Here is a 6,635-nt window from a genome sequence, read left to right as displayed (position 1 = left end):
TTTGAAAAAAATTAGAAGACTTGTATTTGCTTAAATTTACACCGAATAAACTTTACCTGCTTGAACGTTTTTTCAGTTTCAAAATGGATCCTTCAAAGGATCTTGATGACAATTTAGACGTATTTAACAAATTGGTGCAAGGTATAGTTAATTGTGATGAGACTGTGTCCGAAACTTATAAGGCTATAATTTTGCTCAATGCAATTCCTGATTCCTATAAGGAAGTTAAGAACGCCATTAAGTATGGTAGAGACACGTTAACACCTGAAATTGTCATAAATTCCCTTAGAAGTAAAGAAATGGAAATTAGGGCTGAAAAACATGATAAGAGGAACGGTGAGGTACATATGATGCGGGGTAGAACTCAATTTAGGCAAAATAGTCATGATAGATATCAAACTAGTGGCGAGTCAAGTGGTAATGGATAGAAAAAGAAGAGTAAAGGTAGGTCTAGATCAAAATCTAGGACTAAGGCGAGAAAATGTTATGGTTGTGGAAACACAGGGTATTTTATAAAAAATTGTCATAAGGAGAAGAGTAAGCTAATTGTTAAGGAGAGAGATGATGTCAATGTGTTAGCATCTACTTCCAATATAAATGGTGGTGAGATCTATATGATTACAAGTCCAGTTGCATACACTGCTGAATTAAATCTAACTGCTAATTCGCGCATGCATGAGTGGATACTTGACTCTGGTGTATTTTTTCATGTGACGTCTGAAAAGAATTGGTTTTATAAGTTGCATGAATATAATGTTGGGCATGTTGTGCTGTGTGATAACTTTGCCTATACTATTGCTGGAATTGGTGACATAAATTTAAAATTTGACACAGGTTTTGTGTATATGTTAAAGGATGTTAGATATATTTCTGAGTTGTCTAGGAATCTGATTTCAGTAGGGAGACTTGAGAAGGATGACTTTACTGGTAAAATTGGAAATGGTATGCTAAAAATGATCAAGGGTGCTTTAGTTTCCATTAAGGGAATTAAGAAAAATGATATATATATTACTACTGGGGAAGTGATTAGAGGTGTGAACCCCTTTATCTCCTCTACCAAGATTGATCACACACACACATGGCATAATAGACTTGCTCACATAGGGGTCAAGGGACTTAAGCTACTTAACGAAAAAGGTGCTTTTGGTAATGATTGTGTGTCAGATTTGTCATTTTGTGATCATTGTGTACTTAGTAAACACCATAAAACTTCTTTCTCCACGAGTGTTAATAGAGCTAAAGGCATGCTCGAATATGTGCACTCTGATATATGGGGTCCTGCTAGTAATTCCACATCGGGTGGGAATAAGTATTTCCTGTCTATTATCGATGGCTACACTAGGAAAGTGTGGGTCTATCTTTTGAAGGATAAATCTGAGACCTTTAATAATTTTAACAATTGGAAGAGACAAGTGAAAAACCAAACTAGTAAGAAAATCAAATTTTTAAGGACAGATAACGGCCTAGAATTCTACAATAAGGAATTCGATAGTATGTGTAAAGAAAGCGGCATAACTAGACATAAGACCATTCCTCACACTTCTCAGCAAAATGGGGGTAGCAGAAAGGATGAATAGGACCATCCTTGATAAAGTACATTGCATGATGATTAGTTCTGGTGTTCCCAAGTCATTTTGGGGTGAGGCTGTTATAACCGCTTGTTATTTGATTAATCTGACTCCTTCTGCTGCATTGAATGGTGATAGTCCGCATGAGAGATGGTCGGGTAAATTGAATGATTACTCGATGCTTAGAACTTTTGGCTGTACAGCTTTTTCTCATCAAAGTGAGGGTAAGCTGGAACCTAGAGCTAGGAAGTGTGTCTTTTCTAGGATACCCCGAGGGTGCTAAGGGTTATAGGTTATGGGATAGAAGTCAAAAAGGGGTGAAGATCATTATAAGTAGAGATGTCACGTTTAACGAAAATGAGATGCCGTGTATTAAAGAGGAAACTAAACCTGAGAGTGAAGCTGAACCAAGTGAAGAGAGAGACCAATCTAAGGTAGAGTTAGGAAAACTCAGTCGACCTGCCCCTACTGCTTCAAGTGAGGTGGAGACTCAAGCTCAGGAACCCGAGGTGGAGAATAGTAACGAAATTGTGACAGAAGAGCACTATAAGGAAGAAAATCATTTAGCTAACTATAACTTAGTTAGGGATAGAGAGAGGAGACAAACGAGAGAACCTAGAAGGTTCGGTTTTGAATCTGAATTAGCTTTCGTCCAGGCTAGTTATAAAGAACTAGCTGATAAAGAGCCAAAGACCTTTGAAGAGACAATAGGCAGTGATTAATCTAATGAATGGCTTAAGGCAATGAAAGAAGAGATGAGTTCTCTAGAAAAGAATCATACTTGGGAGCTAGTATTTAGGCCTAAGAACAAATCAATTGTTGATTGCAAATGGGTCTTTAAGGTTAAGGAAGGTACTAGCAGCTCGGAACCCCTAAGGTTTAAAGCCAGGTTAGTAGCTAAAGGCTATACACAGAAGGAGGGCGTTGATTATAATGAAATTTTCTCACCAGTTGTTAAGTACACCACTATTAGGGTCATGCTCGCATTGGTTGCACACTTTGACTGGGAACTTGAACAACTTGACGTAAAAACTGTTTTTTTACATAGTGAGCTTGATGAACTAATTTTCATGAATCAATCAAAAGGTTTTAAGGATAAGTCAAAACCTGATTATGTGTGTTTTCTGAGAAGATCCTTGTATGGGTTAAAACAATCTCCAAGACAGTGGTACAAAAGGTTTGATTCCTTTGTACTCACTATAGGGTTCCAAAGAAGTAAATTTGATCACTACTTGTATTTTCAACGCAATGAGACTGGTGATAATTATATGTTTTTGTTGCTCTATGTGGAAGACATGCTTTTGATTTGATCATCCTCTAAGTGGATAAATAATATCAAAGCAAAACTAAGTGGTGAATTTGACATGAAAGACCTAGGTAAGGCTAAGAGAATCTTAGGTATTGAAATCGAAAGAGATAGGTCAAATTCTGTTTTGTTTTTGCATCAGTCTCCATACATTCCAAAGTATTGAAGAAATTTAATATGAGTGATTGCAAACCTGTCACGCTGCCTCCTGCTAATCATTTTGTTTTATCGAAGGAACAATCCCCTTGCAATGAGCGTGAAGTAGAATACATGAGTAGAGTGCCTTACTCTAATGTGATTGGTTCCATAATGTATTTGATGATTTGCACTAGACCGGATTTAGGTTTTGCTGTTAGTACTCTCAGTAGATATATGGTTAATCCGGGCCCTAAACATTGGGAAGCGCTAAAGTGGCTATTAAAGTACTTGAATGGTACAAGTGACGTAGGTTTAAAATTTAGTGCTAATAAAGAAGGTATAAAATTAAAAGGTTTTGTAGATGCTGACTACGCGGGAGATAGGGATGGTAGGAAATCTACTTCGTCTTACGTGTTTACCTTATCTAATTCATGTGTTAGTTGAAAATCACAGTTACAATATATTGTGGCACTATCCACTACAGAATTAGAATATATTGCTACCACTGAAGCTATTAAAAAAGCTCTATGGCTTAGAGGCCTTCTTCATGAACTATGTGTCTTGAATGATTACGTGGTAGTGTATTCTGATAGTCAATCATCTATACATTTATGCAAGAACCCCATTTTTCATGAGCACACTAAATACATTGATGTTAGACTCCACTTCATTAGAGATATAGTATCTCAAGAGGTGGTAAGACTTGAAAATGTCCATACCCACTACAACCCCTCTGATATGGGGATGAAGGTACTACTACTGGCAAAGTTTAGAAGTTGCAAGGAACTTCTAAATATTGGTACAGATAAATGATTTCCAATTTTATCGATTTTCTATTAGAGGTGTCACTAATGGGATACATTTTTTCTTTTGCAGGTCCTTTGACACCAAGGTGGAGGTTGTTAGGCAATTTGTTGTCAAACGACCTCCCCGGGCTATGATGTAACCCCGATTCTATTATCAATCGGCCTTAGCCATATGATTGATTAGTATATCAACACAATTATTGAGACAACCCAATCCACATTCATATGGACCGTTCGAAGCAACCTATTGTTAATAGTGCTGCTCACGGTTCGTTCCATTTCCTTGGAGGGCTATGTTATTAATTTGAAGCCCATTATTTTTGAGTCGAGCCTTGTTTGGTCCACTAAATAACCCTAACCTAACTTACCTTGTTTGGATATTTACTTGGCTTATATTCTTGTCTTCCTCTCGGCCTCCAAATGAAGAATGCCCAACCTCTCTCTGTGAGACTCTCCTCTCGATTTCTTCTCTTCTCTGTGACCTTTGTTGTTTATTTCAAGTGGGCATATTATTGTTCTTCATCTTGTCCAACCAATAGCAATTGGAAGTGGGGCGGCCTTGGTGGTGGTTTTGGAGTTGTCTCAATACTTAATGGTGTCGACTTAATAGGTGAAACTTAGCCCAAAAATGAATATCTCTGACTTTTGCTCGTTGTGGTACGAATATCGCTAACTTTTTGTCGTATTCTCATCCTACCTAACCTTCAACCAATTAGCTCATCATATTATTAATAGACAGTTCCTGTCCAAATATTTTGTTGGCGTGCTTTGAAATGAGACTAAAATATTTTGTTGAAGTTTTGTATTTGTTGTCTTTTCTTATTTAAAAATTTAATTTGGACAAATAAGTATTTTTATGCTCCTAAAGGATCATTTTAGACCGAAAATGTCATCATAGACGAGATATGAATTAATGAAAAGTTGAGAATAATAATACAGCATAAGACAAGTGCATTGAAAAAGTTTGGAAATCTTTATTGTAAATAAAATATGTTGTAGCGAATAAAAAACTGTGGTATAAATATAAGTTGGGAATAGTTAAGATATAAGTTAATGAATGTGTGGTTGAAAAGTTATAGGTCCCATAAAATATGTGGATAAAATTAATAATTGATTTTGACTTATATTTTTATCAAGATTAAAATCAACACCGAAGAGAGGCCTTGGTAAATTTGTTGATGACGAAAGAGGCATGAGTGCAGCGAAGAATGAATCGACAACTCTCATCTAACTTTCTTGATCAAACTCACATAAGGTCACATTCTAATAATAAAAATTAACGTAAAGTCGAAGGAGTTAGAAGGAACGTTTGGCCCTAAACCTCCTCTAGAGAATATAGTTAAATCACACTATTCAATTTCCTTTTTGAAGATGAGTTGGAATGATTTATCTCAAATTTTTCAATCGATAAGAGAGGCAAGATGTACATATTTGTTTGATTATTAGTTGATTTGTCTAAAGATTATATGTAATTCAAACCATTTTCTTGTATCATATGTGCTTTGGTATTGTAGTATTTATGCTTAACGATCCCTTGACAATTAATTGGTTATTTTTTCCTTCTTAAGTCAATTGCCTTGGTCCATTTCAAAGATGTATACATTGTACATTTCTACATCTAACATCTTTACTTCATATATCCGCCTTTCACATATGATTTCCACTCAACACATCCTTGAAACTTTGCATCCACTCAAACATCTAATCTTTGTTACCTCCGCAATATATGTTGGCATGTGAGCTCATGACCACACGGTGGTTGTGAAATATATATATATATATATATATATATATATATACTGTGACGATATATAGAGCTTATTTTGTTTGGATTAAAATTTGATTTTAATCGAAGTCAAAATCAAACAATCAATATTAACTAATCTTTCATGCGTCCCACAACTTTTCTACCACACATTTTAAAAACTTCTATCACAATTTACTTTTAAAAAAAATTAATTTTAATCTCCACCAAACATCCTAATAGAAAAAATTACATCAGAAAAAAAATTACGTACTTTTTTCATATACCTTTAGAAATTTTAATTGGGCTCGGGCAGGACTGGGCTATAGCCCAAACCTGCCCCACCCCCTCACCTGGGTTGTTGTGGGAGAGAAATTTTTAACTAAGGTGAGCGTTGAGGACCAAATGACAAGGTATGGTCTGCGAGGAGTGGGCCGTGAGATTGGACTAGATAGAGGTCACAAGGTCGGGTTAGGAGACGAGAGTAACAAGTGAAGATAGTGGTGAGATTGGAACGTAGAAATTAATAATAAAACCAATAAGTTGAAGATTTAAACGCCAAGATAATTAGAATAAAGACTCATTTTTTCATTATAAGTGGATCAATCATGTTTGTTGTACATGATATTTTAAACCATCTTTTACACTTTGTCACGTGTTCAATCGATAAGAGAGGCAAGATGTACATATTTGTTTGATTATTAGTTGATTTGTCTAAAGATTATATGTAATTCAAACCATTTTCTTGTATCATATGTGCTTTGGTATTGTAGTATTTATGCTTAACGATCCCTTGACAATTAATTGGTTATTTTTTCCTTCTTAAGTCAATTGCCTTGGTCCATTTCAAAGATGTATACATTGTACATTTCTACATCTAACATCTTTACTTCATATATCCGCCTTTCACATATGATTTCCACTCAACACATCCTTGAAACTTTGCGTCCACTCAAACATCTAATCTTTGTTACCTCCGCAATATATGTTGGCATGTGAACTCATGACCACACGGTGGTTGTGACAGGGGTCGAGATAAAAAAATAAATAAATAAATAATATATATATATATA

The sequence above is a fragment of the Olea europaea genome, chromosome 16, assembly GCF_002742605.1.
Source record: "Olea europaea var. sylvestris chromosome 16, O_europaea_v1, whole genome shotgun sequence".
Taxonomy (NCBI): Eukaryota; Viridiplantae; Streptophyta; class Magnoliopsida; order Lamiales; family Oleaceae; genus Olea; species Olea europaea.
The sequence above is the reverse complement of the archived record's forward strand: the minus strand, read 5'-3'. Positions refer to the sequence as shown.